General features: G+C 35.7%; 1 long non-coding RNA gene across 3 annotated transcripts in view; it reads right to left on the bottom strand.

Moving 5' to 3' along the window:
- Nucleotides 1-13,837, bottom strand: part of LOC146768113 (uncharacterized) — a 33,866-nt gene extending 20,029 nt beyond the window's left edge. Inside the window, exons 1-4 of one of the 3 annotated variants that reach the window (XR_014950556.1) lie at nucleotides 10,906-13,837; nucleotides 8,817-9,022; nucleotides 2,460-2,569; nucleotides 361-436 (exon numbers count right to left, since the gene is read on the bottom strand). This is a non-coding gene — a long non-coding RNA (uncharacterized LOC146768113). Of the gene's footprint in view, nucleotides 1-360; nucleotides 9,023-10,905 lie in introns of all 3 variants that reach the window. The other 2 variants (XR_014950555.1, XR_014950554.1) reach the window with 2 other exon arrangements.
- Between the last annotated feature and the right edge of the window lie 5,188 nt (nucleotides 13,838-19,025).

Raw genomic sequence — 19,025 nt, 5'->3', positions numbered from 1 at the left:
CTATAGAAAAAAAAAAAACAACAACAACAAAAAAAAAAAAAAAGGGAAAGAAAAACACCTTGTGACCTTGCTCAGTTCCTTGCATATATGTTTGTAAATGGATAAAAAAATAAAAAATAAATAAAAAAAAACCAACAAAAAAACAAACCCTAAACCAAGGTGATTGTAGAAATCAAGCAGAGGAAAGCAGTTCCATAAGAATTTTGATATAATAGTGATCTTCTGTCCATGAATGTCTAGATAACTTTAGGGATAAATTTAGAAGCCAACATAGTGCTATAAATGTAGGATGTAAATATAAGGAAGTAATAATGAAATCTCTGGCAAGACTTCACTTATACTGTGCTCACTAATACTTACCACATCATAAAAATCTGGTTTCTTTCAAATGTGGTGAGAAGGAAAGAGAGTTGATCCTAGTAATAAAAGTTATGAGCTGTGAAGACAAGAACAGGAAAGTTCTCATTCTGAAATAGGTCACAGAAAAAGACAAATAACTGAGACACAAATAGTAAGTGATGAAATTCACAGAAAAAATATTTCAGCAGGAGAATTATAGGTATTTACCCATTTTTACTAATTCTTCTTTATTTTATTTGCTATGATAAATAACACAACTGTCTGCTTTAAGTTGGGAGAATTTTACTGAATAATGCAACTACAGACTACAGAGAGTTTGTGTGCCAGTTCTGCTTCTCATTTGCAGAACTGGAGAACTGGAGCTTAAGTATGACTTCAGATTATACAGAAATACCAAGTGGCTGAATGCTGGACTGCAAGTGAACAATTGACTTTGAAAAACAAAGCCACATTGCTCACTGTGAGTGCAGAAGAGCACAGATGCTATCAGTAAAGACATCTCCTGAGAAGAATATAAATTTTAGTCCATTTTTCTTTTTTTCTTCTATAAAGGTTATTTGGGAGACAGTCATGACAGTTTTCTGTAAAATACAGGTAGGAGGCCAAATTTTGATTTCCCTCACTTTGGCATGATTGTCTTAATTGGGTATATTTTCATTCCTTCACTTTGATTATATGACAAGACAGTAGAGAATACCTGAAAAGAGAGGATTTTTAGCACAAAGAGAAAATTAAGAAGCCATCTTTAGTTTTAAAAAAAGAAAATTGTAAATGGCTTATTTTGCAAAAAGTTATATTCACTCATCTGATCACAGCAAAAAAAACCTCACCCAAATCAGAAATCTCAGACATTAAGGTATGTTCGACAAGCATAATTTCTAAAAAAAGGAATCAACTACTATATCTGCCTTTTTTCTTTCCTGTCCTCTTTTCACTCCCAGTGATCTTTGTGTCTCATTGTCTCAGAATTTTGCAGGTCTTCACACCTTGGAGCACCAGGAGATGCTCTTTTATATGGTAGCCAAGTGAACTTCTTATTGGAAACAAGCTCCCATTAACCATCATGGATGCCTGAGCAGCAGGTCCAGAGTCACAGAGAAAAGCTGGGCAGGGAATTAAACCTCAGCCCTTTAACCTCCAACCTCACGTCCTTGACAGGCACTTGCTGGAGATGAAGTCTGTGCGCTGCAATTTTTTCCCACTAGGCCTGTGTCCTTGGAGTTAAGATATGCTGAGCTTCATTCCAAAGGCTGGATGTTCCCAGTGACTATGTGTGAAAATGCAGAACCCACACAGCTCTGCTCCTGCATTTCACAGCCACTAGAAACCCAGGGTTTTTCTGATGAAATTGCTGCATGTGCCTGAACAAACCTTTTTAATCAAATTCTAAATGCAGGGGATGATTTCTTACTCAGAAATAAACAGATATCAAGTCAATACCAGCCATTGCAATTCCTTATGTTGAAGAGATAAATATGCATCTTGTACGGGTAGAGAGAGCATATCACAAGAAAAATAGCATCATGGAATAAAAATCGAAGAAAGCAGGAAAAAAGTAATGATAAACTAGTTCTTGAAAATACCATTGAACCAAAAATAAAACACAAAAAATTATTTTAGTATGCACTGACAGTAGTGGTGAAACATGAGAATTATGTTCTGCATAATGTTTTTAAAATAGAAGTATTGAAACCATTGTAGCAGAAACATTGTGAGGGCCTTCTTGTGTTGCAATTAATTCTAAACAAAATGGCTTTTCACTTCTCACATGATGGATTTTATTACAAAATAACCCAAACCTAAAACTCCAAATACTGATATTCTTATCAGCAGAAAGTGAATTGCTATGTAGATTAAAACCATCCTGTATAAGCAACCCCATCCCCCTGCCAATGTAAACATGCAAAGCTTCCAGCCTGTGGAAGCTGTCTAACACTACATGTCTCATACTACCTCACTTATTTCTTGCCTCTTAATCCAGTGGTATACACAAAAATTCATCACAATGTTTTTTTTAACCTTTAAACGCCTCAATGCCTAAAAAGTCAAAATCTTTGTTGCTACAATCCCAGGGGTTATTCCAGTACGGAAATTCTTACCTTTCCTGGTTTTCTCTTCAGCTCAATTCCTTCCCTGATCTTAGATAACAAGGAGAGGCTCTGCTTCTGCATGCTCCTGTCTTCACTCCAGTTCTTTCAGCACATTAATTCTTAAAATAAATATTTAAGATTTTTGATACAGAATTCACTACATCATAATTTCTGTGAATATATGAGTATGCAAAACTGAGCAAGCCTTTAACTGGAATGAATATGGGGCCTGCCTCCTGATTTACCCATCATCTTATTTCTGAGTGCCATGAATCCTGAATATCTAATCTGGCAGGTTCCCTGTGTGAAGAGCAGAGTGACATATTGACCAGGGACTGTATAAGTTGTTGTATAGTTAGAAGACCTGTGAGTCAATGAATGGATTTTTATCAGTATAAGCAGGCTTTGGATTCTGCCTGAACACTGAGGAGAGAGAGGGTAGAATTTTCCTACATGCAGAATTCAGCTGTTGGGGAGAAAGTCCAATATTTCAAGAACAGAAGGTGTGGGTGCTACTTCAGAAGTACAGCTGTGAGGAGGAAATATGCTGTGAAATACTTATATTAAGATATATCATGCAAATGCTACACGTGGGTCCAGTGTCTGAGAAACATTGTAGATGTAATTATGTGGAAAATCTATGTGAATTGACTTCTTACAGACCAATTCCAAATGAATAGCCAATTTCATGTAAATTAAGACTATGACATCACCTTTATATACAAATAGTCTTTCTTAATATGGAAAGTAGTATTTTACTGTTCCAGATAGATTAATAACTTCATAGATACAGCACAAGCTTCCCAGCTGTCTTCTGTCAATGAACAGTCTTCTGTCATGTTCATATTCCCACTTCATAACAGGGAAACAAATGCATACACACACTGAAAACTCAAAGTAGTTACTTGAAATAGCTTGAAATCACAAGTATTTATTCTTTTGTACTGTCTAAAGATGTTCGCTCTGAGATGCCAAAGGTCTGAAATGCCACCACTCCCTGCCATTCTAGGGACTGGGAATGTTACAGTACCTAAAATTCTTTGCAAACTGTAAGATTTTTAATGACGATATGTAATCCCACTCCTGTGACTCCTAAGAATCTCACTGCCAAAATATGAAAAGTATTTAATGGATTCAAGAACAGATATTTCTCCACAGGAACACAGAATTTCCCAGACATACAGGCAAAATCTACCTCAGTTTCATCATTGCCCATAACTCTGCTATAAATGCAAAAACAACTTTGTATAATAAATCATTAATATCACACTTTGGCATTTGATATAAAGGATGGGATTCCAGTTACATCAGTGATGTACTATTTTATTTTTAATGTCTGAAGCTTATTCCATTTTCTAATGCAGCAGGAAGAAATCACAGTTATTTTAGCTAGGTTTCCATTTCAAGCCTGCCTGAGCTCTCTGCACTTAAATTCAATGCCAGCTTTTTCCCACAAATATATACAGTTAAAGAAGAGAGCTAAAATTCACAGAGCTGTCAAGTAAGATATCCATTAAGATATTAAGATGACAGTGCTCAAACTTCAACATCAGAGCATTAAATCTCAAAGGAATTCACTTTGTTAATGAGAAGCAAGACAGGAAGGAGTGCATGATGCACGGGGGTGGGAAATGGGATAAGAATATGGAACAATATGATGGCAGAATAGAAAGCACAGATTGAGGTACCACAAGGAATCTGAATTCTTAAACTAAGACTTGTCAATGAGATTTTTAGCATATGATATGCAATTTTAATTAAATTATGGCCCAGAGTCAGAGAAGAAAGCCAAAGGCCCAGGTTTTTATTTCATTTTTAGAACAGCAATCATATCTTCTACAGTATTTCATGAACTTCTAATTAAATATGGATTTATGGCTTTAAAGTACCTGGAAAAGCAGCATGACTTTTGGGATTCATGTTTTGCTGGACTCAGAGCAGTGCTGTCAGAGTGAAATTCCAGCCCTTCTTCATAGGTTCAGATAAATGTGGGCAAGGTCTTATGAAAAAAATTTAGGTTGAGCACTGTGTGCCAAAAATATTACTATACTTCAGAGGAACAAAAAAAAAAAAAGTGCCATTTTGTGTGGAAACATATTCAACAAAACCTTACTTGTGCTTGCTTATAGTAGCAGGGCACAGTTTTATACAAACCTAATGAGTTCTGAGTTCTGCCAAAAGTGCTATTTCAATCTGATGGCTGTTTTTTTTGCTGTGCTTTCCAAAACCTAAATTTTTTGGCAACTCTAATTGCACTTCTTTCACACCCTATCACATTATTTCAAACAAATACGTTATCTCTTCTATTTAAAATAAGAGTAATATTCCTTTTCCAATAAAGAAAATCTGCAAACAGTTTTACATATGGCGATGATTTATTGTTTAACATATTTCAAGTAAGTTTACAGAGTGTAGCTGTGAAGGCTGAGTGCAAATGAAGACAGTACCTGTTTTGTTGTGTTCATATAAGAGGAGAATACAGAAAAAAAAATAATGAAGTGTGTTATCTGAGGCTATTTTGATATTGGAATGGACAGATAACTTCCTGAAGGTCAGCTTCTCCTAAAAATTCTTAAAAATTCTCACAGGATGAAGGGTTAAGATGCTCTAGGTAACAAAGCAATGCTTGTAATAACTGAATATATATATATGCATAAACCATCAAATTCAGGAAGTGAGACCCTAACACAAAATCTTCTAAGCCAGATTTACTCAGTAAAACTGAGGATAATATTGCTATCTTAAAAGAGGTTTGTGCTTCTTAGGACAAATGTCTGGTGCATGTGTATGATATACTTCTAGAATCATCAGAAATATGGGAGTTTCTTGTGGGGGTAACGTGCTGAAACTATTTGCAAGCAGGATGTATGGCTGTTAAGCTAAGTTAGAAATGGTTCTTATTTTTCTCAACAGTTTCTAAGTGGAGGTGCATAGTATATGACTACTTAATTTCATATAATTCTGCAGAAATGGCTGTGATTTGAAAATGTCAGAAGTTTCAATTAAAAACAATAATAACAATTAATAACAATTAATAACAATTAATAACAATTAATAACAATTAATAACAATTAAAAATAATTAAAAGTACCAAGACTCATTTCAACATAAATACATTTATATTCATGGAATGCACTGATGTCTTTCTCTGCCTGTACTCTATTTGTGAAAAGAAAAAACAGTTCAAAATAATGTTCCTCAAAGGAGGGTCCTGGTGTGAATTCACCAGCTGCCAAACTACACCATCACAAGTAAGAGGAGAATCACTTTTGATGCTCTACTGCAGCTTGTTTTCCTTGATTCTTGGCATTTAATCACATTTCAGCTGTTTTTTCTGTGAGATGATTTTAAAACCCATTGAATTAAATTGTATTATACCAAGAGACTGATTTTTTTTTTCACTGCAACTGCACTCAAAACCTAATTTTTATGTCGTAGAAAGATAGAAGTATTTTCTGGTATCGTCTAGTTTAAATGGCTTTTTCTGAATGGTCCTTTGAAAATTAGGTCTGGAAATCTGTTTTGAAATTCAGAATCCATCAAAGTCTCTCTCCTGTGAAATTGCTGTTTCTCCTTGAAACTTTCCATCCTCAGTGAAAATGTTTCCATTTGACTTCCTTTAACAAGTAGCTTACAACAACTGCTATTTTGAAGAAACATTTTGATTTTTGAAACTGCAAATTCAGTTTGTAATACTACTAATTAGGCAAAAAAATTCCAATGCATCTAAGCATTAGTACAAAATCTATTAAGGGCTACCCAAACAAGTTGGGACCTTATTCTACACATTCAGTCACAAATCCACAGTGGCTTGTGGCTTGAACAACAAATACAAAACTCTCTGTAATTTGTACAGATACACTCTTCAAAATGCAAACTAAGATTTTGAAAGTAAAATAGTTAGAATTTGTCTAAATACAGAACACTAAAAAGTGCAAAATCCTCCACCTTTGATTATTACGTGTTTATGAAACAAAATTATAGCTACATGCTTATTCATGAATTTATAGCCAACATCTGAGATATGCTATTTTCCTTCAGCAGTTACGCATCTGAAGTGAACATTTAAAATCGCATTCAAGCACTTGTCAGAACAGAAGTCTTCGGCCTCTAGCACAGATCTGTTCTGGGAATGATATTTGAAAAAAAGTAGTGAAGAAAGGGAAAAGATTTTCCATCTAATTGTCCCCAGCATTTCTTCTGACAGTTGAGTAATTTACATTCTTTTGTTCTTTAGAAAATCTCTTCAGTCACTAAAGTGTAGACCTTGACAGCCACAAGTGGTCAAGATCAAACCTCTCAAACTCTTTGCCAGTGATCTGTATTTACTAAGTCTGTACATGGGTCCATTGTAATGTTAGTTTTAACCCCTTTCACACTTCAAAAATATGCAATGAGTTAGAAGTGTGAGCATGGCCAGTTACTCAATGCACTCATTGGATCAACCATGTAGGGGCATTAGTCTGAACTATCCCCATGGATTGCAATTATCTTTTCTTATGCTAATTCCCATGGAAAATTTCCTTGCAAGTTTTCCTTTTGTCCTCTCTTTCATTTCCTGGGTCACCTCTTCAAATGGTTCAGGTGAACATCAAAGGAAAGTGATGCTTTTGGTGACAATAATGTCTCAGACAAAGAGACATCAAACTTTCCAGTACTTCATGCAAAATGCTAAAATCCTCTGCATTTTCTACAACTGAGACCACACAGCATATATAATTACATTACATGGATTGACAATGAAAAATTAATTTAAACCGGTGTGCTCTCAGCCATGCAATTTTAGAGTAGTCTAATTTTTCTAGAAACTATCCCTAAGGCAAGGCTTACACTGACTAGAAAGAAAAGAGGTTTAAAATATATCAAAAATTTTCAATCCTCTTTATCTGCTACTTCTCCTCCCTAAGAAATTTCATGCCCTCAAAGGCTTTTCCAAACCACAGAACCTGATGTTAAGAGTTTAGTGTATTTAATCAGAAAATAGAAATTATTTCATTTGATTTATTGGATCAATTATAACCCAAAACAGAGTTCTAGTATTCACTGTTCAGTCATCAATAACAATTCATGAGAAAGTAAGAGGATAATAGCCAGAGTAAAAATTTGTCCTGTAAATTACAAGTACAAAGGTAATTCCAGAACTCTGTAAGGTGATAGCACATATTCTATGAGCCAAAAGGAAAATTTTCAAGTCTTTAATAATACACAAAAGTCCATTTTGAAAATCCTTTAAAATTTTCCCCTTCAGTTTCATGTATAAGAATAGCCTTTCTCAAGAAAGGCTACTCTTTCTTGAGTAGTCCTACCCTTTAAGAAAATATCTTTTTCCTACTCTTTAAGAAAATATCTCTTATTTTACATTCTCCTTTAATAAAAATCTAAAAATCAGCATATTTATTTCTGCAAGCTCAGCATTTCAAAATATACCATGTAAAGGACAAGCCAAATGCTTCTAGTGTAGTCAAAGCTCCTATGTGTTTTTTCTCTCTTTAATTTTTTTGTGGTGTATTTGAAATGCTTGTGAAATCTCGTAGCATTTAAGAATATCTTTTGTTTTGCTTAACAGGAAAGCACATAAGCCCTTATTAAAGATGATTTATCACTATGATAACAATAGTTGTTGATTTTCTTTTCTCAGGCTGCTTTGTTTTTTTCTTGTCAGAGAATATTCAAAAGCAGAAGAAAAAAAGTAATGAGAAATGCACTGGTAAGATAACTTTGAAGTTGTCGAAAGTTTTTTGTATTAATTGTACTCAGCCATTCACTACTGTTTCTTGGCAAAGTATTTCTCTGATGCATAAATCAAACCTAAGAAAAGTGAAACACATAGTCTAGCATGGAGGATGTGAGCTTAGATACAAGTTGCATAATTTTGGTGTTTATCTACACACACATGCACACATGCAAGCACATTTTTGCTTTGCTCACTTAGCTGACATATTAGTCCACTAGTCATTTCACTAGAGGGGAGCATTTGTCTGTCATTTCCCAGAGTATTTAATACAAGAGGAATTCCTAACACACCCAATTTTGTCTCCTCTGTTTTGTCTGAGGGTAAAGGGGAGAGTTGGCTTGTAGATAAGATCTGATGAATCACTCTGAGAACTGCAGAACAAAGTCAGATATATTGTATTTCCTAACCTCAGAACCACTGGATGAATGTCCTGTACAGCACAGCAATGATTCACTTGTGCACAGGCAGGACTTCAACCACTTGGCCACAGTTACACCCTGGGTACTGTAAAGTGAGGCAACAGCTTTAACAAAACAGCACCAGGACATTCATTATCTGCTCTTGGTGATTCAGCAGTGGGCAAATGCCATGCTGCCTGTGAGCCACCCCGGGCACACCACCCTCTGCATTACCTGGGGGAGTGACTTTGGGAGCCATGAGCAAACCTCGTGTATTGACACCTTTTGCTGTGACAGAGCTGCAGACCCAGCAGTTTCAGGTGGTCTCCCCTTGCCAGTTTCTGTCCCAAATATTCTTGCATGGTACAGATGCTGCACCTTGGGATAGATGATTTCTCCACAAGCCCAGGACCAACAAACATCAAGCTGTTGCATAGCCACTGAAAAATCAAGGGTGACTGAAACAGTTGAGTAGCTCCTAAGAAACTTTGTAAAAAATTTTCACCTAAAGCCTATCACAGACTATTACCACATTTGACTACAAGTATTTATGAATACATGACGCTTCTTCTAAACTATGTATTTTTTGTTTGCTGAAGTCCCTTTTCTAAGAGTGGGTCTGTGACCTAACTTTAGGTGACTGTGTTTAGGGACTTATAGAACTAGTTAGTATTTATACTTCACCGTGATTCGGTCTAAAATGCAGTGGCTGTGGCATTTCAAATGTCAGGAAAAATCCTGCTGCAAAATTCCTTTTTTATTAGACTATATTGAAAGATACTACTTCTCTAAGATAATAAAAATCTAGTGCAAGAACAAGATTAATGGGCTGAGGAAGTGCCATATCCCTGAAAATAGCATTTCCTCATTTGAGCACACATGGAATGATTTTGACATCTTTTGGTGTTTTACCTTTCTGTCCTAAGGTGTTTCAAAAACACTGGAATTCTCATGATATGAAATCCTCTATTTTATTTTAATAATTATACAAAAAGCTTGGGTTCTAAGTTTTTTTCCAAAAATACAAGTTTTATAGCAACCTTTAAAAACACCTCCTCTCCAATGTTTCTTTAACAGGAATTAAATAAAAAGATCATGATAGAAGAATTGCTGTATTTTGGTTTCATAAGCATCATTAACTCCACATTAATTTTGGAAACCTGTATTTGTTTAGGAAAAGTAAAATATCTGAACCTTAACAGGTTGCTAAAGCACTTTTTATCTTGCATTCTTGATTTATCTAAAGTATCCATCTGCATTTCTTGTTCCTGACATTTATGTTATAATTGAAACTCATCTAATTGACTGTAGTTATTCCAAGGACATTTCCTGTAGTTTCATTCAGTGAAACATGACCTCCTGAGCCTACTTTAGTGATTAACTTGTATAATTAGTGTTTGTTTGCTGGGAAAAAAATATTTCAAATTCTTCCCTGTTGGACATTGGTCAAAGCAATGATTTTCTGTGAGAGTAAATCACAATAGTGGTATAGTCTCTGGAGAACTGTAAAAGCAAAATACATAGTTTCTGCCATCTAAACACATCTCAACAATACTAGTGAGTTTGACTGCTTTTGAAGGATTCAAATCTTTTGTCATTCTGAGTGATATAACTAAATTATGACTTCAGATAACAGCAATAAAGAAAAGCTTTCTCATTTGCTTTGTGACTTTCTTCACTGGTTTGTGTGAAATCAGACTCCCAAAGAATTTATCTTAGATAACTTAGCCCCAATTCACCCTATGACTGAAGAAAGCATTGCCTCAGACCCTAAAGACATTGATCTCATCAAGGCTCAGGCTGTAAGAGGAATTGCCCATGAAAGAGCAGCAGCCCACTGCTGCTAGTACGGAGCTGCTGCTCACAGCTAGACTGAAATTTTTGGGTGTAGCTTCTGAAGAAGCAGTTGTTTGAGACTCACACTTGGCATTCTACAGTGCTTTTTCTGAAGGATTAAGAGTGTCCCTTCAGAGCATTCATCTCAAACAACACTGAGAGGAAGAACTAGTAAAATATCTGATGACTCATAAAGGAAAATAGAAAAGCTATGATTTGTAAATTAATTTGTTGAAATCTTCTGTTAGAGACAGGACTCATACAATTATTTCAGCTGAAACTGGTGCAGCTTTGGAGGGTTACAACTTTATCCCTTAACCTCCATCTTCAGAGGAGAAAATATCTCTGGTGTGGGTTATAGCATGCCTTAAAATCCAGACCTGAAACCTTGGGTTTCAAAATAATGGCAGTGGAGGCTGAAAATACTTAGACATGCAATGGTAGTTTACTAAAAAGTGTTTTGGAAGGGTTATAAAAAATTGTTTACCTTCTACGCCACGCTCCTCTTCTTAAGTAAAAGGGAAAAAATCAACTGAAGAATAGGCTATGCTCTGAGTGCAGTTTTCTTTGTGCTATCTTTTTGGTGCAGCAATTGGAGCTTGTCACCATGGTAAACAAGCAAACAGTCTGCTGGGTTGACCTGTGTAGCAATTCCCGTGTTTTCTTTCCTACTTTGGGTGTCTATTTGACTTACAGGAAGCAGAGTTGTCTACTTTACAAATATAAAAGATTAACAGCTGCTTATTGGAATGTGATCTCTTCAGAACTAAACACATAGAGGTTGAAGTTAATTATGCATTTAACTTCTGGTTAATGCCTAACCAGCCAGGGGACTGGGTGTACTCTTGTCATTTCAACAAAATATACAGGGTGACTCATCTAAGTGTTGGATTAGTTATCTTGGGTCTACACAAAGGTTTACTATTTTCTGATAAGGAAATATGAGCTGTCAAAAAGCTAAATGGTCCATACACCCCATTCTATTGACAAGCCTTGAAGTAACTTTGGTTTTTGCAAACTCTTTGAGAATTAGATATGATAATCTTGAAATAATGCCTGACAAACAAAAGTTCCACGTAGGAGCAGCTCTTCTAATACTCTTTCCTGAAACATCTCTTTAATTCCTTCATAATTTCTACTTGGACTTTACTTGATTAAACTTAGCTTTTTTCTGACTGGGAGGTTCTTGATTCTTCAGAATGGATAAACTGCTTTTGTTGCTGTATGAGCTAACTATGTTTGAGGGCCATGAGCATGAAAGGACACTGAACTCCATTCTCCTTTCTTATGAACTCAAATATTGGATTCTCAAGAGATCATCTTTGTTTTTAAATTTGCATGATCACTAGTTAATTAAAGCCCTATGTTGCAGAGTTGTTCTTGTGGCTTAGGCATGTGGGATATAGCTGTGCTGTTTCTTTTGCCCTTAAATTCTGCTTTGAGATTGGTGTTCACAAAATACCATTTGAATTGGTGCTTTCCAAATCCAAACAAAATAGTATTTTACTAATCCCCAAATTTTCTAAATGTCTCTTTCAAATCACTCAGGGGTATACCTCCTCCTCCTCAGTCTTTGCTTTGTGACCCATGATTTTGTATAACTTAACTTCTTTTCCTTTAAAGTATTATTTTTCAGAAGATCACAAGTCATATTATCTGGTTAAACTTCACAAAACTAGCTGTGCTGCTGGTGTTACAACACGTATGGACCTCAAATTACTTCTGGGTAATTTCAGTTTTCTGGGCTAAAACAATGAGAAAACACTGCAAATGCTAATCTTTTTTCTTCTTTTAATTTTTCCCCTTAGTGTAAAAAATAACCTCAACAATACTTAGACAGTGATAGCTGGAGGGTTATCAGAGATTAAGACTTTTGTAAATGACTCATTTATTTTTTCTAATTCCAGCATAAATACTCAGTTAAGAATGATAAGTTGAAGTGAAACCATTTCTACTTTACTTAAAAAAGGGGAGAAAAGCAACTTCCAATTGCAGAAAACTGAGCATATTTTGTCTTGTGCACAAGTAATCTGAAGATTAAATTTTGATACAAGTCTTTATTTCTGCTCTATATCAGACCATTTTTTGTTTCAGCACCAGTTTGTTTCAGCAAAATATGAGTTAATATTTAATATAAAAGTCTGACAGCATGTTAGCGGTATCAGCATTATAAATGTTTGTCTAATGCATTAGGCAAACTATTGCAGGATTTGGTTCCATGTCATATAAGGAGAGAAGAACAGTGCTTGTGGAGACTTTGATCTTATCCTTATCAACATTAGCTCTTTCTGCTTCTCAGAGAATCTGCTGCATGGAAAAGCAATGATCACAAGCTGCTTCTTGGAAAATGTGGAAAATCTTTAAGAGCTGGGAGAAAAGGTAGTAGGTGTTTCTGACCTGTGTTGAAATATCTCCTACGCCTTTTCTCCTCCCTTTACTATGATGATGTTTTAACCCTCCCAGGTGGTGGGAAATATTTGGAAGGGGAGTTTCTTTGTATACTTAGCAATGTGGGAAAGCTATGAGAGGGGTGTTCCCTGAAAGCAGTGACTCATCCCTTGTGCTGAATACAGGCTTTGTTTACTGTGGAACTACTGAAATAAATACATTTTTACTTAGGCATAAAACCTTCATTATATGTACCTTAAATTAAAAAAATCACAAAACTACTTGAAACAATCTACCTACTAGTTTCAGGAATGCTCCCCAGTTGTTTTGCACTGTGCCAAGTGAGCCCTTGTTTATGCAGGCTCTGCATGTATTGGCACTTATCCCAAGTCTTAGCAAAATTTACAATCCTCTGATAACAAAATTCTGAACATTCCTCCTCTTTGCTGGTGGTTAAGGGAGATACCTCTCACTCTGCCCAGCCAGTTAATGGTTAGAGATTTTTTTCTCAACTCCCAAAGATGGAATCACTGGTATCCCTGGTTAGCCAGATGATGCTGGATCTCCAGTTTGTTCTCTGATTTGCAGGACTGAATCTAAAGAGCTTATTGCTTTGTAATGCCAAGGTTAAGGGTTTCCAGGTAAGCACTTTCACTGTTATTGAAGATGTTGCATTTTATTTAAAATGTAAGACTGCTTGCAGGAGACGTCTCTCTCCAGTTTCAAAGCTATTAAGAATTTCTCTCAGTCCAATAATTAAATCATTACTCTATACAAGACGAAGCAGAGTTTGACAAAAGTCTTTTTTCTCTCCCCACCGACTATAAAAGGAGTTTAATCCTTTACCTTTGTCTTAATTCTTCCTGAATTAGTCACCTAATTTGGTGACTATGTGAATATTTTGCGTATTTCTGAGGGCTGAAAATTTCAGTTGGTGTCCAAACACCTGAATGTTGATGTTATAATGTTGGATTTAAGGGCCTGCATGACATCTAAGCAACACACATAAGGGTGTTTCCACAAGAAACTCTTCATTTAGATAAAATTACTGTGATTAGGACTAGTGCAAGCCAAGATATCTTAACAAAGATCAATCTACATGTTTTAAATTTTTTGTAGGGTTTGTACTCTGTGGGATACATATGAAAATAATCTCACGTATCTTCAGCTGTCTTTACATTTCTTTGGTATATGTACCATGATACAAATCTTTAGGTGTGTGTCCAGCCTGAGATCTTTTTCTTTAGTAAATGGATAAAGCTCTAGTGATTTACTACCCAGTTTAAGACAGATACCTAAAACAACTAGAATAGATTACACTGAAATTCTTTTGTCCATTGACCACTGAGACAGTTCAGAAAATTAACGAAGTAAGATTTATATTACAGTATAAACCAATTTATATTATTACAGTATTAACCACTTAACCAAGGTGAAGTGAGATGTCTCTTCCTGCATATTACAGTTTGGAGGCCACAGTTCCATTATTTAAATTTTGAATAGGACCAATATACATACTATAAAAACCAACTGATTTTATAGAGGCCAACCTGAAGTGAAAGAGCTTGCTGTCTTATAAACATGGGTTACTAGATCTCAGAAGTATCAAAGGCAGTAGAGCAATTTAAAAAGACAGGAGCATAATTTTCTATAACTGTCTGTGAGGAGAACAGTTTGTAAGGCTAAAAGTGTATGCAGTGGAAGAGTGCTCCTTTACAATTTTCAGCTGCAAGCTTGATTAAATTCAGCTAAACAGTTTAATATTTACAGCGAAGTTACACATGAAATGCAAGGATGGTGAAAATATCTTAAATTCTCTCCTGATCTGAATAAATTTTCCAGCATTATGTAGGTCCCAAGAGAAAAAACTGAACAGTGATATTCAATTCCCTAATTTAATTTACTAAAAATTTCTTGGAAGGAACATACTGGAATTATAAAACTAATTTTTAATATGCTGGCATAACAAGCAATAAATTGACTTGATAAAGAAATCTGTTGCCTCCCTCTTGTTAAGCTAGAAATCAGTTGTTAGCATCCCATTTGTTAAGCTTAGATATTAGCACTATAAGTGTTCATCTCATCTAAATAGGCTGATATTTTCCAGGTCAGACAAGTTTTATCACACTGTGATTGGTCCAACCTTCTCTTAAAACTCCTTTTTAAGGAAATCAGCCTTAAAGGAACTTATTCTGAATCAAAAGCCTAATTTTGTTTCTCTCACTTGTAGTTTAATAGTTCCATCAGAGCTGTAACTTTGCTTCTTTTATGGCCTTTATGAATAGACTGTTGTTTTCTGGCCACCAAAGACACAATCTAACCTTTTTCGAGCTTCTAGGAAAAAAACACAATGCAATATTGAGAGTTCCTACTTTTGCATTGGAAACCCCATTAATAGCTTGGTTCACATATTAAAGTCAAAGTCACAGCATGTCAAATCCTTTATCAGTCACACATCAATTCCCCTCTGAAATCCTCAATTACATAGCTCAGAGCACAATCCAACAAGAGAAGCTCTGTAATCAGATGCAGGGAATGTTTACTGGAATATACGTGTGCGTGTGTGTATTTATATACTTACATACGTATGCTAATTTTAATATTTCCATTATAAACAAAAACAACTTGCCCTATGCCTATTTATAATGATCACAAAATGTTCAGAGATTCAGCTAATAACACATTAGCACTTGGCCAGCTGGAGAATTTGTGACGGCTGCCAATTACTTAGAATTCTTCTAATAAACAATAGTTTCTCCCCCTCTTGAAATATATGGAAATGGGCTATTGTTAAAGTGCTGCTGCACTGAAATGGCACCTGGTCTTGCAATACGTGGAACACTGCATTCCAAGAGAGAAACAAAGCTACATGGAACTCCCTGTCCCAACCTATTCTCTGCAGAGTCTATGAATCTATCCAAGAAATAAGAAGGAGGGGGAGGCAGGGGGGTGTGAAGTGACAAGGCAGCTATCTTCACTGCTTTAATTTGGACCATGTTTACCTTTTACTTACTTAGCCCACAGTACCAAAAGATTGAGCAGGGTTTGTGAAACAATAAAAATGCTATTTTTTAAACCATTATTCATGGGATCTATGTATATTTAATACAACAACTTGCCCTGAGGATTCAGCAATCTCTGTGCTAGCAACTCAACACATTCCTGGGGTCACTCAGTTTATTCCTTTCAGTCACCAGGTTTATTCAGTTTCCCCTCTATGGTATTCAGTAATTGGGACAATCCATAGATTTTGATTCTGCAAGTCATGAGCTGGCAAGTAGGATTTTACTCCTAAATATTCTCATAAATCTCTGCTAAATTAATGAAACAGTCAGTTTTATAGTCAGTAGAAATACAAGTTATGGCAAACCAGAATGCTGCTGCTGTGGCATGAAGTGCAAAGCAGAACTTTAAATATATTTAGCCAGGCAAGTGGAGGACTATTTTCCTTTAGTTTTCACTGTAGTAGAAATTTCAAAGTTCTATTCTGTGTCAGCAAGTGTTTTTGATGGGTGGAGAACCTCAGCTCCCATTACTCCATTAAGATTTATGATCACATTTAAGACACACCCCTAAGGACAAATACAGTGGAAAGAAACTACAAAAATCAGTATATTGGTCTGAATTCTTCTCTAGCTGTCTACAGGTAAACACATATCGCAACAAAACCCCATTTTATAAAATACATATGAAACTTCTTCAGGCATAAATCCATTCAGACACACTGATATTCAGAACCAGTATTGTGGCCCACAAGGCTAAAAGGTCCTATAAAGGATTTATGCAAAATTATTTCTCCAATGTACAGAGTTTTGGTTCAACAAAATATGTGTGCATGTAAATGTTTATATCCCTAATGTCCTTATAATGGAAGCTCAGGTTTTGATTAAATTTCCACATGTGACACTGGAACAAGCTCCCCAGGGACGTGGTCACAGTACCAAGCCTACAAGAGTTCAAGAAGTGTTTGGACAACACTTTCAGGCATGTGGTGGCATTTTTGGTGGCCTTCTTGTGCAGGACCAGGAGTTGGACTTTGATAATTCCTGTTCCTTTGATAAGCCCTCTTCCAGCTCAGGATATTCAACTATGTGTTTGGAATTGCTCCAGAAGGTTTTGACTCAAACCCACCTCTAGAACACCTTACATAAAATGAATGTATCTTCTTAAAACACATATCTGAAAACATTTTTGACGGTTCTAGAAATCCTTTCTCAGCATTTTAACCAGGTTCAGAAGTAACCATTATGTTCACTGCAATTGGCACATTAGATGAGCATGACAGCATTCCTTTCTCCAAACGCTGTGTTTAAAAAAAAAAAAAAATTTCCAGGAAAAAATGCAATTTTTTTTTTCCTGGAAAATACGTAAGTCTGATCAAGGCCAATTAAAGAGATTAGAGTTAAATGATTTACATGCTGTAATAAAAAAGGTCTGCTACAGTCAGCGTTCAGATCTGTTTATCTGCAAGGCTTTCCCATAAATGTCTTTTGCCAAAAAGCACTGGAATGACCTCCAAGACAGGGTGCTTAACTCAACTGTACTCTTGCTTCTATTTTAATTAGGCTTTAACTGGTAAATATTTACTAATTGTCCTCTGGGTAAATAATTAAGAAGTCTTGATCTGTTTTGCTAGAGTTCATCTGGCAATGCTTGCAGATCGCAATCTAGACAGGTTTACCTTAATTAAATGTCCTCTTCCCGTATCATTTTTAGAAGCAGAAGTTTCTGAGATGTGCAGATTAGAAGTGTGTGGAAGGAATAGACCCAGCAGGGCCTCAGACATGCCTGCCTCTCCACATTACCAGCTCCAGTGGGTCTCATTTCAGCTATTCCTGTTTTATGGTACCCACAGACTCCCCATCACATCGCAGGGGCCACCACGGGATTCTCAAGTTAACTAAAGAGCTATGTGGCCTCAGTTAGGGATGTCAGGGAATCTTGCAGGATGATGGCCAGGGAGCTGGGGACCACATGGGACTCCCAACCCCACTCAGGAGCAGTGTGGCCAGGGGACACTGGGGAGCCTGTGGTGCCTCAGCCCTGACAATCAACAGCAAAGCATGAGAGCTGCCTGTAACCTGCTTGTTTTCATTTTCTTTCAGTTTGTCCAGGTCTGGGCAGATTTTTTTCCTGTGATGGTCATGATCGGATTCCCACATGAAAATCAGTTTTCTATCAAATGCAGTCTTTTCAGGCTGTCAGGAGAAGCAGATCTCCTCAAAGAAAAGATCAAAGTAAATTTTTGTCTCAGTGCCATATATTACAGGAGCAGCAACAACTGAACAAAAAAAAAAAATAAAGAGTATTTTAAAGGCATAAATAAATGCTTAAACCAGCTAGTAGATGGTCACTGTGTTTGTTCAATTATTCAATGAAAAGGCATAGTTGGACTATCGGGAGTTTAATAAAACTATTTGCCCAACAAGAATTTTGCTTTAAAAGGGAATTGTGAGGTTGATAAAAGTTCAGGATAGAAGTAAATTCTTTTAATGTCAGGTTAAATCAATAAGACTTTCACATCTGGAAAATTACATTAATTTTATTTGTAGTCTCCCTTAAAAGTTCAAGTGCCAGTTTATTAGATTTACAAGGAAGAATGAAAAGAAGGATTGTTAAGTTTAAAGAAGAAATCAACAAAAGTAAAAGAAGATAGGGATATGCAACAAATAATTGGATAATGTTATCAAGGAAGCATTGTAACCCTTTTCAGGTCTTATTTTGCATAATTTCAAAGAAATTAGTTATTAACATATCCTATGTTTTATGGAAAATCATAAAACACGAAAGATTGCATTAAAAACCCATCTACCTATTTTTCATGGCATACTACAGATTATAATCTGGAATGTGCAGAAAATAAACACTCCTGGTGTTTAAACTATCTTTTAAATCTGTAGAATGGATCTGTTTATAGTCAGTTATGTTTTTAATGGGTGCATGGATGTCAGTAGAGAGCGATTCAAGTTAATGAAATGTTGTATATAACTTTAGTGACTTAGGGCATTTCACACAGGGTTTGAAGTTCTAAGATTCTTTCCTCCTTGGATCATGGCTATTTTTCCTTTGGTCAAGTATTACATGAAAAAGAAAGGGGAAAAGTAACAAAGAAATTTATACCAGTTAGATAAATCTTTAATTTTATCCTACACTTATATATAATATAAAATCATAGTAACTGTATATTATACTTCAGGGATTTCTCTTTGTCTCAGAAAA

This window comes from Lonchura striata, chromosome 2, assembly GCF_050655825.1.
Source record: "Lonchura striata isolate lonStrDom1 chromosome 2, ASM5065582v1, whole genome shotgun sequence".
Lineage (NCBI taxonomy): Eukaryota > Metazoa > Chordata > Aves > Passeriformes > Estrildidae > Lonchura > Lonchura striata.
The sequence above is the reverse complement of the archived record's forward strand: the minus strand, read 5'-3'. Positions and strand labels throughout refer to the sequence as shown.